The 26,439-nt window shown below is 51.3% G+C and overlaps 1 long non-coding RNA gene and 1 other non-coding gene across 2 annotated transcripts; both read right to left on the bottom strand.

Moving 5' to 3' along the window:
- Positions 1-213: 213 nt before the first annotated feature.
- On the bottom strand, positions 214-320 carry LOC123584562. The gene has a single exon (XR_006705524.1). It is a non-coding gene; the product is annotated as a U6 spliceosomal RNA (small nuclear RNA).
- An 18,179-nt stretch (positions 321-18,499) lies between these two features.
- Positions 18,500-25,845, bottom strand: LOC123582349. Its single transcript, XR_006704339.1, has 2 exons — positions 25,335-25,845; positions 18,500-18,810 (listed from the first exon to the last, which is right to left on the bottom strand). It is a non-coding gene; the product is annotated as an uncharacterized LOC123582349 (long non-coding RNA).
- Between the last annotated feature and the right edge of the window lie 594 nt (positions 25,846-26,439).

Here is a 26,439-nt window from a genome sequence, read left to right as displayed (position 1 = left end):
GTGAGGACCCATGTGTTTTCAATTCTGAAAAATTGTCAGCTGTCAGCTCTGCAGATACGTCTCCCTCCCACATGCTTTATTGTTTTCCTCTCCGCCACGCGTATGAGACATTGTAGGTAAAACTGTATGAAGTTGTTGAGAGTCAACCATTCCAGACCTACAGAGAGTTCAACTTAATACACTGGAGCTTCTCTTTGTTTCTTCTTCTTTTTTTGTAACACGGGACACCTCATGAATCTGCATGCCATCTTCCTGCAGGGTCCACGCGAATCTTCTCGGTACCGTTCCAATTTTCATCTGTATGCTGCTGAAGGAGGCACGGGAGCCTCTCTGCCTGTTACGCAGGTCGTAAATTACCTGTTATCCACTGAAGTGTTCATTTTTTTTCTGCATTCTGTGTGATTTTTAAATGTCTGTTTTAGAGTTCAATATTTTTGTGGCAACGTATCTATTCTTCTCCTTAACCTATTTAACTTTTTTTATCTTAAAAAATTTTTTTAAAGGGTACCTGGGTGGCTCAGTCGGTTAAGTATCCGACTTCGGCTCAGGGCATGATCTTGCGGTTCATGGGTTCGAGCCCCCTGTCGGGCTCTGGGCTGACGGCTCGGAGCCTGGAGCCTGCTTTGGATTCTGTGTCTCCCTCTCTCTCTGCCCCTCCCTCACACGCGCTCTGTCTCTCAAAAATAGATCAACATATTAAAAAAAAAATTTTTTTTTAATGTTTATTTTTGAGACAGAGAGAGACAGAGCATGAATGGGGGAGGGTCAGAGAGAGAGGGAGACACAGAACCTGAAGCAGGCTCCAGGCTCTGAGCTATCAGCACAGAGCCTGATGCGGGGCTCCAACTCACGGACTATGAGATCGTGACCTGAGCCAAAGCTGGACATTAACTGACTGAGCCACCCAGATACCCTGGTCTGTTTTTTTTTTTTTTTTTAAGTTTATTTATTTATTTACTTATTTAGAGAGAGTGGGGGAGGGGCAGCAAGAGAGGGAGAGAGGGAATCCCAAGCAGGTTCCCCACTGTCAGTACAGAGCCCCATGTGGGGCTCGAACTCACCAACTGTGAGATCATGACCTGAGCCGAAACCAAGAGTCAGAAGCGCAACCGATGGAGCCACCCATGCGCCCCTAACTTTTCTCTTAATGATTATATTTTTCATTTTTAGACTCTCTATTTAGTTGTTTTCTGATGTGCCTTTGTTTTTCCATTCAATCTTGTTTTTGTATGTATTTCTTCCCGTTTCTCTTTGAAGATTTTACCTACGCTTAAAGTTTCTTTTAATTTTTTCTTTTCTTTCTAGTTTTCGAGGTGAATTTCTCTCATTTGCTAAGTCTTTTGGCTGTTACTAGACCGCAGGGTGCTTTTCCTTCTTTTGCTCCTGTGGATTGTAATTTTTTGTTGTGAGCTTATCTTTGACAGGAGGCAGCTTTCTAGGAGCCCTGTTCTCTTGGGTTTTGAGGGGATCCCTTCCGAGTAGCTTCGCATCTGCCTCTCTGAGGATCCTGTGAGTTTTATCAGCACTGGACAAATTTTATAAGGTTTCAGCTTAGAGTTTCACGGGCGGGCCATGCTTCATGGTTGCTGGCTTTATGAAGGGACTCAGAAGCATACTCTGCCTCATGTAAGCCTAATGTCTCGTTCTTCCCCTAGACTTCAGTTCCTGTAACCAGTTCCAATATCCTGTGAGACTTTTGTCTTCAGCTTTTATCAACCACTCTGGTTTGGGTTTTAATCTCATTTTGAGCTCCTGGAGATTCTCCTTGCCTTGCTTTTGCAAGTGACTTTGTATTTAAATACTTTATCATCGCATTGTATCCAAAACTTGTATTTGTTTGGAGGGGAGGTGGGTGGGGTTGATAATCTTTCCAGCGTCTGCTCCGTCTACCATATTGACTGGACGTCTGAGGCCCAAGAAGTTGTTATTACTGTGGATATTTTTGATTACCATGAAAGAAATACCTAGGCCACTGTAGGTAAGGTACAAGATGCCCAATTTCCATTCTTAATGGAGGAATTTAAAAAGTACCTCGTATTGAACTTACTTGCAGTCTTTGCCTTCCCCATCCCCTCACGGAAATGGCGTGTATCAATCAAGGGCACCCCTGGGACCTGCATCTGGCCAGTTCCAGCAGGCAGCTCTCTGTCCTCGTGCTTACTTGGCTCCCGGGGCCATTCCCTCCCTGCCCAGATTCTTTCTCTGTGGTAGTTCCAGGACACTGTGCTCTCCCGGCTTCTTCCCACCTCACTGGCCACTGTTCCCACCCTCTTGTAGCGAGCTTTTAATGGTTGGGCCTTCTTCCCTTCCTCAGAGGCCATCTAATTCCATGGCCCCGTCTCCAAACTCTATTTCCAAATTAATACGCTCCTCTCCATCTCCGTTGCAGCTGTGATAGTCCATTATCTTTGGCTCGCCTGAGAAAGCGTCTCAACTGGGCTTCCTGTTCTCTTGCGTATCTCACCGTGATTCTGTCCCCGCCTAGCAGTGTCAGGATGCAAATTAATCCTGCAGTTCACTGCTTAAAACCCCACCCGTGACTGCCCGTTGAATGTACAATAGAGCCCAGTGTCACCTCTGGTCATGACCTTCCAGGCATCCCCTGATTTGGCTATTGCATTCTCTTGCAGCCTTTCTTCCTCCCCTCCCTGTTAGCTCACATGCTCTAAGTTGGCCATCTCATGCTGCCCCAGGGCCTTTGCACTTGCTGGTCCTTTCATCCGGAACACTTTGCTCCCAGCCATGTTTCCATGGGCATCTCTTTTTCTCTCCCCCGCCCAGCCTCAGAGATGCCTTCACTGGTTATCCTTGCTGAAGTAGCCCAGTGCCTCCTCCTTTCCCTCTGTACCACATTACCCTCTGCTCTTCAAGCCTTCATCATCAAATGTGATCTCATTTATATCTTTACTCGTTTACTCTCACCCTACCAGGAAGGTACCCAAGCAGGGTCTGGGTCTGTCTTGTTCACTGTCGATTTTCCCATTTTGAGGATAACGCCTGGCGCTTAGTAAGTACTCAACAATTAGTTTTTGAAGGAATGGGTGGGTCTACTTTATGCTTCACATATATCATCTCTTGGGTTTTTTCAACAACCCTACACATAGACCTTACTGTGCCCATTATAGAGATGGGGAAAACGAGGATCCTCTGAGATTCCTAAGATTCTCAGAGTCCTGAAGACAGGAAGTTGCCAAGCCAGGCGTTAGGTTTTCCTGGCTGGACCCAAGGCCCATGCTCACTCTCCTGTGTCACATTGCCTCTTGTGGGCAGATTTGGGATTTGGGTGCAGAGGTCAAAACGCAGACAGTTGTTGAGTCAGGATGTCTCTTTTGTTTGAGAACAAAACCTTTTGTTTAAGCCAACGAAGAACATTCAAGTCCCCGAAGTCCCAGCACCGGATGGCATGCTTCCTTGAAAATGCCCACACAATGGTCGGCATTATGCAGAGACATTTTTTAAATCAACTCTGTTTTGGAGTCTTTCGAACCATAAAAAGATCAGTGTGAAACCACAAAACTTCTATGTTTCTTGCACTCTTAAAACTAAAGAAGAAAAAAAAGTCGGGGGGCGGGGGGAACGGGATTATTTGAACCATATTTTGCAAACGCTAGCTTCTCTCCCGGTCTGAGGTGGCTAGCCAAGTTGCAACTCGCCGCACATTTTTATGGGTCGAGTTGTTAACCTTTGCAAACAGCTGCTTGCAGTGGAATTATCGACAGGGCCCAGGTCTCCGGGCAAAAGCAGGCATGACTGCAGGCCCTACCAACGGTAGAGCTTTCTACCCCGGCTCCGGAGATTTAAAATGTCCTTTGGCCACGCATGCTTACTGGCACTGCAAAGAATTCCCTTGTTCTTCCATTCACTTAAGACTTGGAAGCTTTGGGAGTTGGCCCTAGCAATGTGTCGGGCCACAAGGTAAACCCAAACAGGAGGAGCACGCGTCTTGAGGCCTAAGTTGCCTGGAAATAGTGCGGAGTCAGGCGAAGGGCTGTCCAGTGGGATGGACTAGAATTTGAATCCTGGCTTCCCAGACAGACCCTTGCTCTGGGTGATCATGGGCCAGGGGCTTGCTCTGGCCCATTCCCAGTTTCCTCATCTGTATAATGGGGCTCCTTGCCTTGTGGGCTGGACGTAAGGATTCAGCGAGACACTGGGTCACATAGAGGTTTAAGTGAGAGAACGCGTGCGGGGCTCTCGGCGCAAAGCCTGGCTCGTTGTTCTCAATAGATGTATTCCATTTTTGTCTTCTTCCTTTTTTTTTTTTTTTTTTAAAGTGTTTATTTATTTTTGGAAAAGAGAGATAGAGCATGAGCAGGGGAGGGGCAGAGAGAGAGGGAGACAGAGAATCCCAGCACACCCCACGCTGTCAGCACAGAGCCCGACGTGGGGCGCAAACCCATGAACCGTGAAATCATGACCTGAGTCGAAATCCAGAGCCGGACGCTTCATTGACTGAGCCACCCAGGACCCCCGGTCTTCTTCCTAATAATCAATTCCTAGGATACTGGATGATACTGAGCATGTCCTAAATGAGAACCATCTGTGTTATAAATGTGTCCTTAGGCTGTTCGGCCAACTTAAAAAGTTTTCTAGGTTGGTAACCGCGATGAGGTTGTGCGTGCGTGTGTTCCACTTAAACTTAGAAAAACTGGGAAAAAGAAGAAAATCCTTTGTTCAGTGGAGAACGTGTTTCAAAGAAAAAGTCATCAGCCAAGAATATTCAGAACCTTTTGTTATGTTTCGAAGAGATGGTTATTTTGTAGGCTCTGAGGCACTTAAACTCTGTCCAGAAATTCCTTTGGTAAATAATAATAATAGAAAATATCCTTTGGAAATAATAGAGGGGATTTAGCAAATGCCTTTCCTTCACGGATCTCAAAGGCTTTCACGTAATTTTAGGGCTTTAGCGATTTTCTTAAAAGGGTTCGACTTGCTTTCCTTTATCAGCCAGAGGTATGTTTACAGGAACTGTGGAACTCGAGAGCTGGAACAGGTCCTGGAGGTGGTTTTGTCCAGCCTGTCTGCTCCACCAGTAGGAGAGACTGAGGCCCAGAGCGGGGACGAGCAGGTGGCAGGACTGGAGGCCGGGACTCTTACAACCGGCTCAGTGCTCTTTCTGACCGCAGACTTCCTGATGCCTGCAGCCTCCACGTCCTCCAAAAGGCCGACCCTATATTGACATTTGACTCCTACTTGCCCATTTCACCTTTGGGCTTCTGCCTGTGCGTGTTCGACCCGGAGGGGCAGATGAACAGTAAGGGCATGGGCTTCTCCCTGGGGCTCCCGTCCCGGAGTGTGAGTGCCCAGGCAGGCAGGGGGCCATCCCCGGCTTTGGAGTCAGGCTGGAGGCTCAAATGCTGCCTGTGACCTTGGGGGATTCACCTAAGTGCTCCGGACCTCTTTGCCTTGCCTTTAAGAGGCAATAAGTGGTTCGTAGTTACCTGGGCAGGTTTGGGGGTTAGAATCAAGAGCCCGTGTGTCATCCCCAGAGGGTGGACTGTCTTCACCCACACGTGTGTCACATTTATCTCCCTAGTTCAGGTATGTCATTTTGCTTCCTCTTGCTTTTGACTCCTTTCTCCATGGAGTTTCCATTCAACCGACATTCTAAGCCGAGCGATATGCTAGGTTTTCCTCATGTCAAGGTGAAACATGGAGCCTGCTGTGATGGACCTTTCTAAGAAAAACCAGGGCAATGCACAGAGCTGCGTATCTGTTAGGGTGAGACAGGTGCGCTGCAGTAACAAATATCCCCCCACCCGCTGCGGCTCAAACACAGCAAAGCAAAACTTTGGCTCTTGCTATGCGTCTAACGCTACTCAGCAGGAAGGCTCCGTCTGCCGTAGCTCCTCAGAAACGCAGGCTGATGCAGAATTGCCGTAACGTGGCCCTGCACCATCACCGGGGCCGCACGGGGGAGGAGAACGAGGGGTCACACCGAGACTCTTAGGGCTCCCGCCAGAAGTGACACACGTCATTTCTGCTCATAGGTCATGGGCCAACGCCAGTCGTATGGCCACACCTGACTTCGAAGGACGTGAGGAGCCGCGGTCCTTCACGTGCCTGGAAAGAGAGCTGGCGTAGCCGCGTGCCTCGGTTTCCCCACCTGTAAAAGCGGGAGGCACGACCAGCGGGGACCATGCATTCTGAGGCAGTGCTCGGTCCTGCCTCCTGTGCGACTGGAGGAAGATTGCTCGTGTTCACCTTCAGAGAGTTGGCGGGGAAGTGGGTGTAGCCGGCGCTTAGAACTAATTTAGGTTTCTGATTTCCAGAGAGATGCCTTTATTTTGGGCCTCCTTTCCCTTCTGCTCTTAAATTCTGGCAGAAGTATTTTCAAGGTTATGGTTATTACATCAATTATTTTTCTAATTTCTTTTTTGAGTGAAATCCATTTTTGCAGAGCGAAGAAGGAGTGGTGTGAAAGGGGTTTAATAAGGGGAGGGAAGCCATACTTTTGGCAGGAGAATCGTGACACTTCCAAAGTGAGTAATTATGGATGGGGTGAGCTTGAAACCGACTTTCACAGCAAATCCCTCTGCTGTTTCCAATTGGGTTTGTTGGTTAGCTTTAAATCTTGCCCTGGCTTTTTCCACTGCTGCTAGAAATCCTCGCCCCGCGGCTGTGGGCCCCGTTGGTGGCGGCCGCATTTCCAGCGCTGGTGAAGGCATGGGGGTCGTCCTGAAATACCAGCTCAGAGACTGGTTTCTGTGAAAATCTCAGGCCACTATCTGCGGGTGCCAGGGACCTCCTTGAAGGCCTTGTGACCGAGCTTATTTCCAAACAACAGACTCGTAACTCAGTTTAGGGTGGCCCCTGGCTCTGGGGTTGAGTCTACCTTCTAAGGGGAGCATGTGTGGGCCACCTGTGCTCATCGCCCGTCCACCTCTGGATTCTGTGTGGCCCCCTGGCATGTCCCTTGCCTTCCCGTGGTGGTCCTTTCTCAGCTGCTTGAGGACCGGCAGGGAGGCCCAGGAATATGTTCCCGAGAGCTCTCTGTGGCCACATCCTTGCCCCTGGCCACGCGGCTGGTGGAGGGAATGCCATGGGCTTGCCACCTTCCATGCTCTCTCGGAAGCTCTGTCCTCAGACAGACCAAACCTCTCCTCCACGGCTCACCCTGGACTCGGATCCCTTTTCCATTGAAAATGCCAGCACCTAACTCTTTGACCTCATGTTTGGCTTGAGCAGTTTTCTCCTGTGATTGACCTTCATTTTCCGACGATGAGGATCTGGGGTGCAGGTGAAGTTCAAGCAGCCCCCGCCTGGGTTGGCATCACCCCTCAGGCCTGGGCGCAGGACCTGGGGACTCTCGGGTGGCCGTCCTCCCACACAGCAGAGGGCTGGCTCTTAACAGGGCCCGCTCCCTCATCCTGGGGGCCACGGGCCACCTCCACTGGATGCTCCTGGTGTTCAAGGCTGAGCTCAAGGCCACTCCTCTCTGCAGCTCTCCCTGGCATCCCTGCCCCCTGATGCTTCAGCGTTTCCCGTCTCAGAGTTTTTTGCTGTTGGAGTCTTGTGGTTGAACCCATACAGGGCCATCTTCTATCCAGCGGGGTCGGGTCGGAGGAGCGGAACTGCTGGAAAGTATGTGGTCCTGCTGCAGGGATCGGGCCGTGGGAGCTCTGTACCTCGGTCCCTGTACATCTGCGGACCTTACCTCCAACGCTGGAGCTTCCAGTCTGCAGAGCGGAAGGTTGGGGGTGTGAAAGGGGACGTGGGGAGGTCGAGAGTCGGCTGGAATCACAACGGTGCTGCAACGTGTGGGGACGGACGGGAGTCTCTCTGCCAGTTTGTGCGGCCCCCAACCCGGCTCGCCATCCTCCAGGCCGTCCTGCCCGAAGGGGACACGCGCGCCGGCTCGGGGGCGGAGGCTGGAGCAGGTGCGGCCGGGCATTGCGTGTGGGCTGCCGACGAGCCCGCCTGGACCGTCGAGCGGGAAGCACGAGCGTGGCTGCTGCTTCTGCGGGAAGCTGGGAAGATGTGTCTTTGCCACCTTCTAACTGGAAGGCTTCAGGGAGGGAGATCTGGGAAGGGTAGCCCAGCTGGGCCAAGCCGAGGCATCACAAAGCCGGCCCACTCCTCCGGTAGCCTAGACGGTGTCTAGTTCAGCAAATTTCTTTCACGGGGAACATGCTGGTTGGGCACCTACTATGCGCCAGGGCCTGTGGCAGGTACTGGCCACACAGAGGTTGGGGAGCCAGTCCCCACCCCAAGGGCCTGCCGGGCTGGCGAGAGGGACAGGCTCAGGACCAGGCAGCACGAATGCAGAGGTTACCTTAGAGATTCTACGGGGCTGTGGGCCCACAGAGGGGGCAGAGCCAGCCTGGGGGGCAGTGGGAGAGCAGCGCCTTCCTGGGGGAGGAGGGGCTGCCCGAAGGACGGAGGAGTCGGCCAGGCAGAGGAGGAGGGGCGTTCCAGAGATAACATATGCAAAGGCCCAGAGGTATGAGAAAGCACACACAGTGCTGAACCATGGGCCCCGCGGTCCTGCCGAGCACGGAGGGTGAGGCTGAATGAGTGACGTGGGGGCAGGAAAGGCCCGGATGGGCCGACACGGGCAGGGCCTGAGGTTCTCAGTTAAGAAACTTGGCTGAAGAGGTACCGGGTGTCACGCGGGCTTTAGGAGGCGCTCTGACTCGGACGGGAGGGAGAGACCGGCCAGTTCTGGGTCGTGGGGAGCGACGACAGAGACCTGCAAGGACACAGTGAGGGGTAATGCACCCAATTATGTCCTCTTCCTTCACAGCTGCGGGGTAACAAGGAAAAAAATGCATGAGTGACGGACACCCCAGTCCCGAGGCAAGAAGGTCAGTTTAGACAAAGAGTAGACTTTTTTTTTCACCCTTGGAGCTCCCGAGCCGGGGAGCCTCCTGTCACTAAGGTGTTTGGGGCTGGCACAAGAGCTTGGGCCCATTCCTGTGCCTGCCTGCTGGTGGGGAGGGGTCCCCAGACACCATCGGGGGGCTCCCTGCGTGGCCACGGGGAGCAGGACGGAGCCCAGGGAAGGCTGAGGAGGCCTCTCGGAGGGGGGCGGAGAGGAAGCAGAACGCCACGGGCCACGTCGGCCGTGTCCCCCGCCCCTGGCCACGCGTGGCCACATTCCACAGGCTTCCGTCCTGGCAGGGGAAGGCCAGCCACGGGTGGGGGCGGCAGAAGCGAATCTTGCCAATGCTGGCCTTTCACATAATGTGTTGCAGCCGTAATAGAATTCTCCTTAAATTTCAAACAGAAATTTTCATCGGCAGTGTTTTGGAAGGGTATTATTACGGAACTTCTAATTCCCACTGCCGCTAAGTACGTATTAATAACAAGGAGAAGTGTGGAAATGTGCTCTAGCCAACGGCGCTTGACATTTAGTGGATGAATTAAAGTTTACAGAGAAACGGGTCTTTAGCTAGTAATATTAGTGGGCTTTGTTCTTGGCTTTTCTTCCCTGCTGCCTTTGCTTTGGCCACGTTTCTTTCTCTCTCTCTCTCTCCCTTTCCTCCCTCTTGGCGGCTGAGCCTGTGCGTGATGCGCCGCGTGTCCCTCTGTCCCTGTCCTGCGGGAGCCCAGAGCTCACGCTCCCCTAGCTTGTGGGCCTGGGGGTGGGGGCGGTGGGGAGGTGGGAGGGCGGGGCGGAGCCTCGGGATCTGGGCGGGACCTGCAGGTGAGTGACAGGCGGCACGGATTCCGCCCCCAGCTCTGTTCCTGCTGGCCGGCTGCCCTCCTCACCTCCTCTCCCTGAGGGACCAGCCACATCACCGGTCCTGCAGAGTGGGGAACTGATTATGTGAAATAGAGCCGGGGGATGCGAAAAGCGTCTTCCACAGGCTGGGGCCCTGGGCAGGGGATCTGTAAATGCAGGTTGCCTCCTGGGTCAGGGCTCGGGAGCTGGGCCCAGGGGAGGAGCCCTGGACGGGGGGCCCGGGGTATGCGTCTGGGCTGCGCCCCGTAACTCCCATACTACCCGTCTTTAAAATGAGCGGGGTTCACGCCACGTTCTGTGAGTCCCCTCTGGGTCTCCGTTTGAGGGTCCTGTCTGGGCAGCGATGGAGGGGGGTGGTGGGGGAGGGAGAGATAGAGGCCACCGGGGCAACAGCGGGCGTTTGGGGTGCTAAGAGCATTAGTCTGCAACCATCGCTCTCCGGGCCTTCGCCCAGCCCCCTCCTCTTCCACCCCACAAACCTTACAAGGGCGGGTGCTGTGTCAGCCACACCCAGCTTTCGGGGCAGGGGAGGGGGGCAAGGCCCCTGCAGACTGTCACGCTGAAACTGTAGAGGGGTCCAGGAAAGCGGAAGATGGTGGGGAGACCCGCAGACGCTGTTGGGTCCAGCTGGGAAGGCAAACCAAGGGGGGCAGGGCATGCCCTGGGGATGTGGACGGGCGGTGCTGTGCTGTGCACCCATGAGGGTCTCTTTTCTCTGGGCCAGGTGTTATTTGTGGAGGTCTCCGTCCTCTCCTCATGCTCTGGCCCCTCATTGACTGGGGGCAGGGGGGACACAGACCCCAGCAGGACACTCTGAGGCCCGAGTTGATGGGCCACTCGATGGAAGGAACCCCGGCTCTCCAGAAAGCTGCTTGGAGACCGGCAAGCCCCCCACTAAGCTCCCCTCCCCTGTGGTGGACGGGACTCGAGTCAGAAATAAACCCTGGCTGTGTCAAGGCACTTAGGTTTCCAGGTTGTCTGTTGTAGCCACACGCACAACCCCACACAGGGAGAGGGGACAGCAGTGGGTGGAAGCTGGCAGGGGTTAATTCCGAGGGTCTGTTTCTGTAGCAAATAGAATTCTTAGGGTCGCGAGTGATAGAAACCCCATTCAGAATGGCTGAAGAAGAGAATGGAATTAAAGGGTGGGGGATAAGTCCGGCCTCAGGCATGGCTAGATCTGGGCGCTCAGACTGGCAAGCCCTCCCTCTCTCTTTCTTTCTCTTTTGCTTTTCTTTATGTTGACTTCATGTGCTACACGGTGGCAAAGATGGCCAGGAGCAGCTCTAAATATGGCAGCTTCTTAACCTTTGAGGGAAGAGATGGTATTTATCTCAATTATTTAGAAAAAGGCCCGGAGTCCACTCTGAGTAGCCTGTTTGGGTCACACATACATCCTGTGGTTGGTTGTAGGGGTTCCAGGCCTGGGTCATGTGTCCATCCTTGGCACTGAGGGTAGGACCAGTCTTGGGCAAAGCCCCCGACCAGGAAGTGGTGAAGGAGAAGGGTAGGCGGTCGGAGCAAGACACACGCACATCCCTGGGATTGTCTTCACGCTCCCGGCGTGCTCTGCTTCTGGCGTGATAGAAGGGAGCTGGTCAGGAGGGTCATGATACACATGACATAAAAATTACCATCTCGGGGCGCCTGGGTGGCTCAGTCGGTTAAGCGGCCGACTTCGGCTCAGGTCATGATCTCACGGTCCGGTCCGTGAGTTTGAGCCCCGCGTCGGGCTCTGTGCTGACAGCTCAGAGCCTGGAGCCCGTTTCAGATTCTGTGTCTCCCTCTCTCTGACCCTCCCCCGTTCATGCTCTGTCTCTCTCTGTCTCAAAAATAAATAAACGTTAAAAAAAAAAAAAATTACCATCTCAGAGGTGCCTGGGTGGCTCAGTCAGTCAGTTGGACGTCCGACTCTTGATTTCAGCTCGGGTCATGATCTCATGGTTCGTGGGGTCCGTGGGGGGCTCTGCAAAGTTTAGGTTAAACTAGACCAAGAGCCTTCAAAGCTCTAAGTGAGCCTCACAGACTTAACTTCTGCACATCAAATTACTAAGGACTGCAAGAATTTACCTCACTTCAATTGACAGCGGGGAGCCCACTTGGGATTCTCTCCCTCCCTCTCTCTCTCTCTGCTTCTCCACTGCTCTCGAGCTCCCGCTCTCTCTCTCTCTCAAAATAAATAAACAAACATGAAAAAATTACGGTCTTAACCATTTTCAAGCTGAGGGGCTGTAAGCACATTCATAACGGACCCCGCGGTCCATCCCCAGAATACCTTTCATCCTGCAGAACTGAAACTTTGTTCCATGGAACACTGACTCTCCATCCACCCCACCCCCCCGCCCGGCCCCAGCCCCCAGCTCCCTGCAACCAGCATTGTTTCCATCTCTATGATCTTGGCCTCATATAAGTGGAATCGTGCAGTATTTGTTTTCTGTGGCTGGCTTATCTCAGCACAACGTCCTCAAGCTTCATCCATGTTCGAGCAGGCATCAGAATCTCCTTCCTTTTAAAGGCTGAATAGTATTCCATTGTTTAGATGGCTCACTTCTTGCTTTATCCCTTGGCTATTGAGAATAACGCTGTTATAAATATCTGTTCAAATATCTGTTCAAGACCTTGCTTTTTGAGTGTATATCCAGATGTGGACTTGCTCGACCATACCATAATTCTATTTTTAATTTTTTAATGAACTGCCATGCTGTGCGGGAACCGGTTTTAAAAGCCCCTGGTCCCATTAGCAGGGGTTTATAAATCAGAGGGGGAAAAAAACCCAAAAAAAACAGATAAGAGGAAAAAAAAAAAAAAAAAAAGAAAAAGCCATACCTTTGGGGGCTGAAATGGCAGCCCTGGAGGGAGAAAGAATTTATTTTGACTAGCAGACCAAGCAAGCATAATCCAGGTGCTGGGCAGGAGGCGGAGGGGGGCGGCCAGGAAGAACTCAGAGCCTCGTGCCCGGATGCTTGGCCGGCTAGCAGCACGGGCAGCGGCTTCATGTTGATGGCAGATTGTCACTTTGGCGGAATTCAGGAGCTGTACTTATATCATTAGGCGGCAATCTATAATTAACTCACTCAAGGATGTGTGAAGGGTAGGATTCTTCCAAGGACAGCTCGAGCCATCCCACCTGCACCTTGCCGGGAGGGGGTGGGGGACCTCACTTGAACCAGCAGCTGACACATAATTAGCGGCATTGTATTGTTCAAGGCCCCCTCCACCGGGAAGCCTCCGGACTCCCAGCTGGAGGTGAGGCTGCCCGAGAGCTGGAGACCAACCGTGTGTGTGCCCGGTGGGCAGACCCAGGGGAGGGCCGATCCAGAGAGGAGTCTGGCCTGCTCTGCGGGCTCACTTTTATTCCTGGCCACGGGGGGCCTCGAATGCCAGGGTCAGGGCCCCAAAAGTGTGGCCCAGACTCCTCGAGGGGTTAAGCAACTTTCAAAATGTCAACGGGGAAGGGAAGACACTGTGGCACTCTCTGACCACGGGGCTGCCTGCAGCCCCGTTTCCCAAGTTTCCCAAGCCATGGGCGGGATTGGTGTCTGTATGTCCCCTCTGGAATGTCTGGGCTGCAGCCGGGGCTTGCTCTAAATGAGAAACAGGCTGGCAGGCCACGGCCAGCTCCTCGTGCGGTCTGGGCAGGGCCGCTTGGCACGGGCTGCCGTGGAGGACACACTGGCTGTGCCTGGCGGCTGTCCCACCAGCATGGGAGGCTTGGGGGGCTGGCCAGCCGGTTCAGGCCAGCGCCTGCAAGGAGGGAGGGCACCGCCCTGGAGGCAGATGGAGCTGGTTCGGCTCCTGGCCCCGGGCCCCCATCTCGTTCTGCAACCTTGGGAACCACGTGGTTCTCAGAGTCTGGGTTGAATATGGGAGCAGGGACACCTCCCAGGATGCGGGTGCCTGCGCCTCGTGGCATGGAGCTGGGGGAACGTGGTGATATTTCGTGTGCCTTTCATGCCTGGAAAGATCTAAAAGGCTAGCCCAATATGCTGAGTTTACAGCTGTAAGAAGGAGGTTCAGAGAAGTTCAGGGACTTACTCGGGATCGCACAGCAAGGTACGGGCAGATAGAGTCTTCTAGGAGCAAACGATTCTGCAGATCAGCACTTCTCTGCTGGAGGCCAGCCCGTAAGAGCGTTTTCCAGCTGCTTCCCAGCCTTTTCCTGCGTCCTCCCCCCCCCCCCCCCCCACTCCCAGCCAGGCAGCCAGGCGGCCTTGGTTACAGCAAACTCCCATTTGCTCAGAGCTCCTGGTTCCCAGCATGCTTTCTTGTACTTTTTCTAATCCTACGGGGTGGACAGTCAAGCATGTCCCCGGGGCCTCCCAGATCAGAGTTACCCCTGAAACTTGAGGGGTTTCCTGTCAAGTCTCCCCCCACCCGAATGCTCTCTGAGTTTCCCAAGCCAGGCAAGCAGACTCTGCCTGCAGGAGGCCATTGCGTTTGTATGAAAGACCCAGGACCTGGCCCTTGCTCCTTCCAGTAAGCCTTCCAGGCTGTGACTTTGCTCCGAGTGAGAGCCCGAGGCCTTCAGTGACCCAGCAAAGGTCACCCCGGGGGAGAAGATGGGCCTCTGACCGACTGGGGCTGCCCGGGAACCTGGGGCCATTCTGCTTCTGCCCCGTCTTGGCCAAGCTTAACCATCTGACCCTTTTCCCGTGGGAGAAAGGGCGTGGGCTTCAGGTCTGGGCACGTCCTGGTGTGTGACCTTGGGGCAAGCAACTCAGTCTCTCCAAACCTGGGTTTCTCCACCTGAAGTTGGGGCTGACGATGCAGGAACGTGAAGGAAGGAGAGGGGGTATGGGGGCACCGTTGGGGGCTCTGGGTCGGGTTCCCCGGCAGGGGCTGGAGGGTCTGGGGTGAGGAGTTAACTGCACCAAGAAAGAGGTCTGATTTTATCTTCTTCGTGGGAGGAGACTGAGGGTTTGGTGGGAGGTGACCTGTTTCTTGCTGCCTTGGGAAGGCCACCCTGTTTGCCAGATTGGAAGAGAGTGACCTGGGAGGGACCAAGGTGGGAACAGAGGGAGCCGTGGTGGACAGGGGACTGAGGAGTGGAGGAGGCTCAGGCAAGAGAGACCCCTTCTCTCCCCTCCTGTGCCCCTCCCTTCCCTTTTCCTCATGGGATTGGCAGGATCTATTTCCGGTCCCTGCTAGAAGTTTTGGTTTTAGTTCCTAAAAGTGATGGAACCGGTTGTTATGAAGATAAAGAAGGAGGCGCGTTCAAGGTTAGTGCCAGGCACCCCACTCACTGCCCATGTCCTTCTTTGTGTTCCCGGGAGGCCCTGGACCCCAACCTGAGAAGTTTCCAGTGGTCAGCAGATGCCCTATCGGAGGCCATGTTGACAGTGGCCGTCACTGAGGACAGTGGAGGTGCCCTGTCACTGCCGCATAAACAACCCTGCACTCGTACCTCGATGGCTCACCTATCCTGAGCTCCGGACAGGCTCCTAGCTGCTGGCTGGACCCCATCCCTTCATGGTCATGTGCAGAGCCCAACCCCACCGACACAGGACGTCACACAATCCCCTGCAAAGATGAGGGGCCATGGGGAGTGTCTGAGGTAGAGACGTGTCGGGCCACTGGGGCGAGAAACCACCGACTCAGGAGAGCAGCCTGGGACTCAAATGCTCCGTAGTGATGGTCCTCCAGGGATGAGCTCTGCTCGAAGTTATAAAAATAACCCAAAGCTCTCTTTTAAGTGACTATTTTTAATAACAACTTGGGACATCTCAAAAGCTATCTCCATGGTGCACCTGTGTTTGGTAGCACTGTGGTTGAGAGCCATTAGTTAGATGTGTGGGTGACATCTCTGAACCCCGGGGAAGGAGAGACCCAAATCAGAGTTGTCCCCGAAGTTTGGGGTGGCCCAGAATGAACCACATTATACGCTGTTTCCCAACTTCCCAAGTAGTGAAATTAGGTCAACATAAATACAGTTGGAGAGATAGCAAATGGCCCCTGTGTCTTGGTAAATGGTGGTTTACGACCTGTTGCTTGTGTGTGAACTTCATGCTTTTGCTTTATTTCAGTGCTGGGTTCACATGGGTCTCTGTATTTGCACATGAGATGATGTACGTCAGTGTGTGTACATGTGCGTGTACGTGTGTGTGTATGTGCGCGCAGGGGTGAAGGGCACCTCCTTATTTTCCAAATGCCTTGAAAACCACACTTGGTGGACTGGTTCAGCCAGGCTTCGGGCCCAGGGACGGAGCATCAGCCCAAGTGTCTGCAAGCCCATGGCTCTCGCCGGGAGCGGGATACTAGAAAGGGTTAAGGGGCTTGACAGACTGCTGCCCAGGGGGTTGGTGCCCCTCAGTGCCCAGGGAAAGATCGATAGGCCTTTAAAGTGATTTATAAAAATGGATGGGGAAGCAGCGTCCTTTCCTCAACTCCGGTGAGTCAAATCAGCATCCTCTCCTTGGTATTGATCGTCCTGCTCTGTCTAAACACACATTAGCAGGGGCAGACCATCAAAATGAATCCTCCTCTTCCATCAAATGGAAGGTCATCTTCCCAGCTCCCCTGAGGGGAGTGATGTCATGAGACATCTTATTCGGAGGGAGAGAATTTTATTAGATCTGATGAAGCCGTTGGTGCAAAAGCTAATTAGGGTGGCCAGCGGGAGGGCGGAGCTTGGGTGAGTATGTTAGGAGGGCTTTGGTGTACCAGCCACACTGGCAAAGACCCTCTGGGCCAGGCAACTTAACGTGGAAAGCCTTCATCTTGAAGTTTCACCTGCAGCTGACCTAACCGACCGATCTCTGGGTTTTTAAGGAACGTTGAGCTAGTGCCGTGAAGATGTTGGCAAAAACTCAATACTGGCAACGATGCTATCTTCTGTCCCTGTGTGCTCCCTCCTAGCGTTCCTTGTATCCTCTGATACTGTCAGGAGGTGGGCCGCACCTGGTGGGGGCACGGCTGGTGTGAACATTCCATGACATAACGCAAGGTTTCTCATGCTGTGTCAGCACTGACAACTTTTGCCCTCTCTGCGCACTTCCTTTACTGCTATTTATTTAACATTTTCTTGTAAATCTGTTCACTTTTTTTTACATGAACTTGTTTAAAATGGAAACGTTAGACTGTTATTATAAATTAGGATTATGTGCTATAAATCGAAGGTAGTAATCAAAACAAGTATACACCTGCATATGACATGATAGTATATTAGAAAATCCCCAGGGTTCCTGGGTGGCTCAGTGGGTTAGGCATCAGACTTCAGCTCAGGTCACGATCTCAAGGTTCGTGATTTCGAGCCCCGCATCGGGCTCTGTGCTGACAGCTTGGAGCCTGGAGCCTGATTTGGCTCCCCATCTCCCTGTCCCTTCCCTGGCTTGTGTTCGCTCCCTCTCTCTCTGGATCCTGGAGCCTGCTTTGGCTCCCTCTCTCCCTGTCCCTTCCCTGGCTTGTTCGTTCTCTCTCTCTCTCTCTCTCTCTCTCTCTCAAAAGTAAATAAACATTGAAAAAAAGAAAATCCCAAGGAATCTACAAAAATACTCCTAGAACTAATAATTGAGCTCAGCAAAGTTATAGGATACAAGATAAATATACAAAACAAGATTTTATTTCCGTGTACCAGCAATGAACACATGGAAATCAAAATAAAAAATACAATACCATTTATAAACACCCCAAAAAATACTTGGATGTAAATCTAAGAAAACTCATACTGAGCTTGGTTGCTGAAAAGTACAAAATCCTGACGGAAGAAATCAAAGAAGGTCCACATGAATGGAGTGATGTTCTGTGTTCATGTCGGAGGACTCAAGATGGTAAAGGTATAGAATCTCCCCGAATTTATAGGTCTAATGGAACTCCTATCAGAATGCCAGCGTGGTTTTTGCAGACTGAGGCAGGATTATTTGAACATTCATATGGAAAGGATCTAGAATAGCTACAATGCGTTTGAAAAACAGGAACAAAGTGGGAGAAGTCATTTTACCTGACTTCAAGACATACATAGCTGCAGTGATAGAAAGAAATGTAGACCAAAAAACCTGACCAAGAGTGTGCACACACTGCCTGCAAACTCATTGCACGTCATTGCCTCGTCTGGGACTTGTCCACGTGCTATGAGGAAGGATGGGCACTGTCCCCGCCCTCAAGGGGCTCCAGTCTAGGGGGAGACCAGCTGAATGCAGAAAGTGTGTGTGCGACAATTTAGGAGAAAGGGCAGAGAGGAGACAGCATCACACAGGGTCCTGTGCTCTGTTGAAAGCCCCAGATGTCTTCCTACTTCTTGTCCCCCCCCCCCCCCCCCCACATCTTGTCTTTCTTTTCTCCCTGGAGACACTGCATTTAGGAGGAAGGGCTGTGTGGTGCAAAAGCTTTAATAATTTTCTAATTGTCAGCAGTGGACCCCTTTTAAGAATGCAGTTTAACCCGGCACGTGCCATGGATGGCACGTTTATGTCCCTCAAATCCATATGGTGAGGCTCTAATCCCAAATCCCAGGAAGCAGGGTCTTTGGGAGGTGAATGAGATTAGTGTCCTTGTAAAAGAGACCCCGACATGCTTCCTCGTGTTTCTGCCACGTGAGGACACAGCAGAATGCCCCTGTCTATGAACCAGGAAGCAGGTTCTCACCAGACACTGAATCTGCTGGCACCTTGACCTTGGACTTCCAGCCCCCAACCCCATAAGAAGTAAATGTTTGTTATTGAAATCCCTTAGTCTGTAGTGTTGGGTTGTAGCGGCCCAAAAGGACTATGCAGCAGGCCGACGTCTGAACTAAACACGCGGCTGCTTGGATGGAATCCTACCCCCCTCCACACACATTGGAGGTTAGAGTCTCAGGAAGCAGACGCTGAGCTGGAATGTGATGGGCAGGGCATTTATTAGGGACAAATCCCTGTGGGAGGGCAGGAGAGGCAGCAGGGGGGCATAGAGGAGGAAGTCTAGCTGGGACACAGGCTGCCAGCACCTCAACCAGCCCCACGTTGAGTGTAGACGGCCCACATCGGCTGAATGACCGGGACTTCGGCCTCCTGTCTGTCAGTCTCTGGCTGGGCTGCTCTGGGATGTGCGTGCTCTTGGACGAGGTTCAGAAGGGGGTGCCAGCGGCAGGCTGTTGGCCGCGGGCAACAAATCCTTGGCTTAAGGGGACCCAGGTAAGAGATGGTGGAACTCTGGGGAAGGAGAAATGTGAATGAGTTTTTAAAACGAAAAATTTTTTTTCAATGTTTATTTATTTTTGACAGACAGAGACAGACAAAGCATGAGGAGGGGAGGGGCAGAGAGAGAGGGAGACAACAGAATCCGAAGCAGGCTCCAGGCTCTAAGCCGTCAGCACAGAGTCCGATGCAGGGCTTGAACCCACCAACAGTGAGATTATGACCTGGGCCGAAGTCAAACGCTTAACTGACTGAGCCACCCAGGAACCCACCCCCCCCCCCAATTTTTTTTAATGTTTATATATTTTTGAGAGACAGAGACAGAGCGTGAGTGGGGGAGGGGCAGAGAGCGAGGAAGATACAATCTGAAGCAGGATCCAGGTTCTGAGTTATCAGCACAGAGCCTGACGCGGGGCTCTAACCCACGAGCTGCGAGATCACGACCTGAGCTGAAGTCGGACGCTCAACTGACTGAGCCACCCAGGCGCCCCTGGATGGGGTTTTAAGACCTATTTCAGAGGTGGCTTGGGCCGAACTTGTGGGTGACAGGGACGTGTGGTGTGAGAGAGAAGCAGGGACCAGGGAAGAGACTCCTGGGTTTCTGCTGTGAGAATCTACCATGGAAGGTGGTGTCATTTCTGGAGGCTCGTTCCAAATAATTGGACTGAAAGGTGATGTTTGGGAGATAAAGCCTGCAGCCTAGCTGGTGGCTGATCGGTCGCTCTTTTTCCGTCTGTCCGGTTATTCGGTTAAAATGGACCAGTGCTTCTGTGTGCGAGGCGCTGTTTGGCGTTTCACGAATAGGTGCCCCTAAGTAGGGATGGGGCAGGAAAGTGTCACAGGCAGAGGGAGCAGTGTGTGCGCAGCGTGTGCGGAGCCCAGATACCTGCAGCAGCCTGGCCCGGACGGCGTGGCTGCACATGCAGGGCCAGCGGGTAGGAAGGAGGGTCCACGAGAGCCCTGAAGGCCAGGCTTGCTGTCTTCTGCTTGCTGATAAATCACCTCTTGAAACATGGAGAGAAAATGTGCATGTCTCATGAGTTGACAAATCAGAAAGTGCTCCCCGAATTGCTCGGGTGAGGCGGACGCTAACCCGTCCCAGGATGCTGTGGCCAATGACCAGGTCGGAGGCACTGGGACGATTCTTCCGCGGAGGCTCCCCACATCTTCACAGATCACTCTATGGGGAGAGGCCGATGTGAACATGTTAATCCAGCCCTGTCTGGTTCTTTTCCACCAAAGCTTCAATATGCATCTGATCTCAGGATATTGGATTTTTCTTTGAGGAAAGAAATAAATGACTTATCTGGGGAATAAGCCCAGAGTTCCCTCCATGCATCACACATTCTCTATATTGGGCTAAAATAAGGTTTGCTGATTCTCATGTAAATCTCTAAAGCCTGGGTGTCATAATATGAGTATTTTATGTGCTAGGTGAGTAGGTTGCCTCCCCAGGAAAAAAAGAAAGAAGGCAAGGAGGCAAGATTAGTGATTGTATCCGAAGAGAAGGAGAACAGATTCAAATTCTTTAAGTGCCTCTAGCTTCTCGATGCAGTGCACAGGAAATACGATTCCCTCTGAAAAGCAGTCATTTTAGCGTATGCTGGAATTGATCTTGAAGTCTGGCAGATTCACCCTTTTTGTAGTTCTGACTGCTGCGTTTCTTTTCCACCTCCTCTGAGCCCTGACAAAGTGACGCTTCATAAAATCCTAGCGGTTTTTGCCTCTATCCTGCGTGACTGGTGCAGGCCTGATGGAGAGCAACGTTCCCCGCCTGCTGCAAATACTCCTTGCACCAGTGATCGGTTTTCGCCAAATGGATACTTCAGAGAACCTTCTTCCTGTCTTGATAGGTGCCAGGAGTGAGAACCAAGGCCAGCCCGCAAGGATCCCATCAGCATGACTTCGCCAGGCTGGCGGCAGGGAAAAGAGGTGATTTGAACACCCATAGGAGAATTTCAGGGTTTGGCTGATACAAAGCAAGAATCAAGGTGAGTGAGAGGGGGGATTTTAGCTTGTGTCAAATACACAAAATGTAAGGCAGGGTATGTGTTCTCCAACTTTATCCTGATCATAGAAGGTTAGAGTTGGAAAGTCTTTTGACACATTTAATGAGTCCTCCTTTTCTGTTGATGAAAACCTGGAGACCAGCACAGAAAAAAGTGATCTGCCCGCCATCCCGGAAGAGCTGAGCGAGAGAGGCTCACCCGATCAGCGATTGCGGCGGATTATATTTTCCAGATGGAAGCAGCCATGCCTCCCATCCCGCAGCTCTCCTGCGATGTGACCTTTCCAATCCTTTCTTGCAAGGGTGAAGTCTGTTTTTCCCCCTTGAATCTGGGATGATGCTGTGACTGCTTTGACCCCTTCCAGGCAGAACCTTTACTGACTTGGAGGCCCTTGCTTCTGGCTTCTTGGAAACTTTACCCTTGGTTCGCTTTCTTTCGGAACCCAGCTGTCACGATGCGAGAAGTCTACATCGCACGGAGAAGCCATGTGCAACTATGGGGAGAGGCCGATGACAGCTGACAGCCTCAGCTGACCTCTCAGCCGGCCACCAGCTATCTGAGGGAGCCATCTTGGATGTCCAGCCCAATTGAGTTTTCAGATGACGACAATCCCAGCTGGACCATGTAATCCTCCCACTTGTGAGAGTCAATAATAGATTATTGGTGTAAGCCACTAAGTTTTACTGTTGCTTGTTATGCAGCAATGTTTAACTGGAACACCACCCATAATGCTAATCTGCAAACTTTTGATCATCGCTCTACAGTTTTGTCAACTACTCTCCCATTGATTGCAAAACGTAGTGTTTTTCTAATGCAGGGTCGTGACTCACTAGTGGGTCGTGAGATCACCCGAGTGATTTGATTTCAAAAACCCAAACCGAATAGATTAGGATTTGTCAGAGTGCATTATACACAGTAAGGGAGATAATTGTTTCAGGACATTTTTTGTTTCATTTGTGTGCATTCTGGATTTTACTATACAGTAAAAGCTCAGTTTGCAAGCATAATTCATTCTGGAAACATGCTTGTAATCCCAAGTACTTATATATCAAAGTGAATTTCCCCACAAGAAATAATGGAAACTCAGATGATTCGTTCCACAACCCAAAAATATTCATATAAAAAAGACTGCAATCCTGTAATATAATACAAAATTATGAAGAAAATATAAAATATAAAGAAAAATGAACAAATTAGCCTGCACTTTGGAAACCTTCCTGACTGGCGTGAGGGACACAAGAGAGAGGAGGGTTACTGTGTAGGACGACTTTCACTGTCCCTAATGGAATCACTGCTATCTATTGGCTCCATGGAATCTTTTTCTGCATGGGGGCCATTGTATACGCTTGCTCGGATGTTGACTACAGTACAGTATTAATAAACTCTTGTCACAGACTGTATTTAATCGAACTGGCAATGAGGCAGCAGGGGAAAGGGTCTGTGTCTGCAGGCAGCCTGACCTAGAATGAAGCAAAGCGTTCCTGAGCTTACTTTTGTATGGAAAAGCAAAGGACCGTCCATAGGTGCTTAGAAGTGGCCTGAGACTGAGCATCGGAGCATGGGAGATGGTCACCCACAACCTTGCAGCCTGAGAGAGAGAGAGAGAGAGAGAGAGAGAGAGAACCACTAGCTCAATTGTGATCCTGTGACTCTTGCCATCACGTACTACTCGTATCACAAGACGTCGCTCGTGTATCAAGTTAAAATTTGTTAGAAATGTTTGCTCGCCTTGCGGAACGCTCGCAGAGCACATTACTCACAATCTGAGGCTTTACTGTATGTTTCTTACCATGAGTCATAGTCACAAATGTTAGGAAAACGCTGATCTGGGTTGACCCTCACCACAGCTTTGACAAGCGAGGAGGAGAGGTTTCGTTTTCTCCTCTTCATCAACGAGGAAACCGAAGTGAGAAGGCAGATCTGGGCTTCTCCTCTCCTGCCACCCCACAGCCACATGTCACAGAGCCTCCTCGCCGTTCTTCAGACATTTAAAATCTTTCAGGGAAAGGCCACTTTCTGGACCTGGCGTGTGTGTACACACAATGGTGACACATACGCGTGCTTACCCTGTCCTTGGTAAGAACTCGCTGTGCCAAGGACTCCACACCGTTGGCTTATGGGATGTGCTCCAATTACGTCCGTTTTACAGGTGAGGAGACTGAGGTTCAGAGATGCTGCATTGTTATGCTCCCAGTAGGGTGCAGAGCCAAGCGTAGCCTGAGCTGGCCCCACATGGACATGCCTGACCTTCGAACTCCTGTCCTGGTTGGTAAACCTCTAGGGTGACAAGGCTTTGCCCCTGCATTTCTGCTCCTGGGGGGCTATCTTCCTCACTTGCTCCTTGCTGGGTCTGTCACTTACAGCCCCAGGCGAGGCTTCTGGGGCTGGACCTCGGCACTCCTCGCCTGGCAGCTTCAGTGGCCGCGTGGCAGGGCTGCGTGTCCCGTGGAGACTCGGGGTGGCCACCTCCCGGGGTCTGGAGGAAGGCCAGCCTCTCTCGGTGCCTGCGAGGGAGGGCGTCGTCCTCTGAGCCACCTCCCTTCTTGTTTACAAGATGGGGATCAACTCCGCAGTCAGATAGTTGATGTTGGCAGAAGACTTCAGATAAGGCAATCTGTGTGTTTGGAGACCGCCTGACTTTTCGGCTCCCTCTTGATTGCGTGTGTGCCAGTTGACCGGAAGCTCTTCAGGGAGAGGAGAAGCCTGGCCGCCAGACCACCTCTGCTCCCCCGTTTCCCTGCTGGAAAAGTGAGAGCCTTGACTGGACTAATCCAGTGGTTCTCAACTGGGAGCAATTTCTAGCCCCAGGGGACATTTTTGGTGGTCCCGGTTTGGGATGGAGGGTGTTGCTGGCATCTAGCAGCCAGAACAAGGGATGCTACGTACAGGAGGGTCCCCAAAACAAAGAAGCGTTGGCCCCAAGTGTCAATAGTGCTGAGGTTCGGAAACCTGGATTACTCTCTTCATGTAAAAACCCCACTCATCGAGGGCCTTCCCGAGACGATGGGGAAAGCCAGAGTTGAAAACAAAAGACGAAATAAAAGATGGTCTCTGGACCAAGACACTCGCCATTTAGTGGGAAGGCCAACTGTGTACATATTTTCGAAAATGATAAGCCCTAGAGAGGAGACACGTATACAGTGTTGTGGGGACACAGAGCAGAGAATGGCCAAGTGCCAGGTAAGCACTGAGGACTCCACAGAGGAGGTGTCCCTGGAATTGGCCCCAGGGGGCTCCCGGGGAAGGACAAGCAACACAGACTGGAAGATGGGAAAGACCAGATATGCGCAGGGTCACTGGAGTGGGGGAGTCATGGAAGATGAGTGTGGAGAGCCTAGAAAATGCCAGAGCTGCCCCGCTTGCCTCAGTGCCTTAGCACATGCTATTCTCTGTGCCTGGAAGGCTTTATCCTGTCTCACCTACTTTTCATATCTCTTTGGTCCCCCCCTAAATATTACTTCTTTGGGGAGGCTTTCCTGACCTCCTGAGGCCCCCCTAGCCCCCTGGGACCAGGCTTCCTAGCATTTACTCAGTTTGTAACCTACTTCTCTGGGGATTTGATTATTATCTGGGTGCTTCCGCCTACACCACCCCTTCAGAATGGCCTTCCTTCTTCTGAAGCAGGCTGCACAGGTCTCTCTGGGGTCCTTCAAGCTCCCCCCATTAGGGCAGCCAATCACATGCCCTCTGCTGTGTATTTGGACTTCTCATTAACCCCCATTGCCTTCAAAGTAAAGCCTAAATGCTGAGCTCTGCACTGTGGGCCCTTTGTCCTTCATGATCTGGCTGGAGCAGGAGGCTCCTGACCCCTCACCCCTGGCTTCACCCACCCCTCTCCCAAGGGCCCAGAGTGGCCTTCTGCTCTCCAGCATCTGGGCTTTGCCCAGAAAACTATGCACGTGTCAATCTGTTTCTGGTTAGACCGTAGACTTCCTTGAGCCTTTGTGACTCCTCTCCTAGGAAGCCCTCTCTCACTTTCCCTCAGGTCTGAGCTAGGTGCCTTCCCTCTGTGTGGTCAGAGAGTCTGGGATTGCCATGGTTTTTGCACATTTGTTGCACTGGAATGTCGTGAGGCAGAGGCTGGGTGGTGTTCGGGGCAGCATTTCTGGCAGTCCATGTAGAAGTTGGCACATTCAACTTTTCACTTAATGGGCAAAGTCACGGATGCCAGTTTCTCTCTGCTAATTTCTGGATCTGGTTGAGAATGGCTCCAGCCTTCTTGGGACCCTCCTATACCAGAAAAATCCTCCCTGGTCCTGCCAGCCCACCTTCTTGGATGTAAATTTGTAATAAAGCCTACATTTTCCCCCCAGCAATACTAGAACTGAGGCCAAGTCCCTATTTCAGTGATATAATGGCACCAAATAGAAATAGCATTCAAAAAAAAAAAATCCAAGAAATTATTATGAAAATGACCAGTGCAATTCTTGAGTGATTGAGAGATTCCATTACACATGTGCATTAGCTTCTGAACTGGACACATGGGATAAAGATACTGAGCTGCCCAAATTTGTACTGTTCAGTACTTACAGTATAATGGTGGTTTCAATGATTGATGTTTGCAGTGATCATAAAGGCACTGAACAGGCTTATTTAACAGGTATGCTTCCAGCCCTTGGAATCCCAGCAGCAGAACACGTGAGCTGGCTCTGTGCTGTCATCCCCAGCACTCTCCTGGCATATGGCAAGGTCTTGGTAAAAGCTGGTAATGCCTACTTTGTGCTAAGTGCTGTGCTAAGCACTGGGAGAAAATGGAATACAAATTAGACCTGAACTCTGCCTTCAAGGAGCTCCCTGTCTTATAGGAAAATTCGGATGTATATTTCTCAAGAATCTTGATAGTGAGAAATACTGAAAAACTAGAATGGGTTGGAAAATTACAAAAGGATTCAGAGAATGTGGAAGAGATCATATTTGATTTGCATCCTGAAAAATTATAGATTTGGAAGGACAGTTGTTGATGTAACGTCTTGATACACAGAGGGGAGGGAAAGGGTACTCTGGGTAGGGAGAATGGCCTGAGAATATGTCCAGAGGAAGACAAGTGAGGTCATGAAGACTGATTTCTGTTTTCTTCCAGAAGATTTGTAATTGTAGCTTTCACAATTTACAGCCATAATTCATTTGAGGTTATTTTTTTTATATGGTGTGGGGTATGGATTTAGGTCTTTTTTTCCCCATATAGACATCCAATTATTCCAGCATCATTTATTATATCATGCATAAAAAAAAATCACCCAACTGGTGATGTTTAGACCATTTATATTTAATGTGATTATTATTTTCTAAGTTTTTTTTTAAGTTTACTTTTATATTTAGTTTTGAGAGAGTGAGCAAATGGGGGAAACAGAGAGAGAAGGAGAGAGAGAATCCCAAGCAGGCTCTGCATAGTCAGCATGGAGCCCGACATGGGGCTCGAACCCACGAACTGTGAGATCATGACCTGAACAGAAACCAAGAATCCTATGCATAACCAACTGAACCACCCAGGCACCCCTAGTGTGATTGTTGATATAGTTAGATTCAAATCTATCATCTTGCTGTTCGATCTTTCTATTCATTCAATCTGTTGTTCCTCTTTTCCTTTTGTTCTTATTTTGAAAATTTTGAGTATTTTTATGATTACAGCGTACCT

The sequence above is a fragment of the Leopardus geoffroyi genome, chromosome B3 (assembly GCF_018350155.1).
Source record: "Leopardus geoffroyi isolate Oge1 chromosome B3, O.geoffroyi_Oge1_pat1.0, whole genome shotgun sequence".
Classification (NCBI taxonomy): Eukaryota; Metazoa; Chordata; class Mammalia; order Carnivora; family Felidae; genus Leopardus; species Leopardus geoffroyi.
The sequence above is the reverse complement of the archived record's forward strand: the minus strand, read 5'-3'. Positions and strand labels throughout refer to the sequence as shown.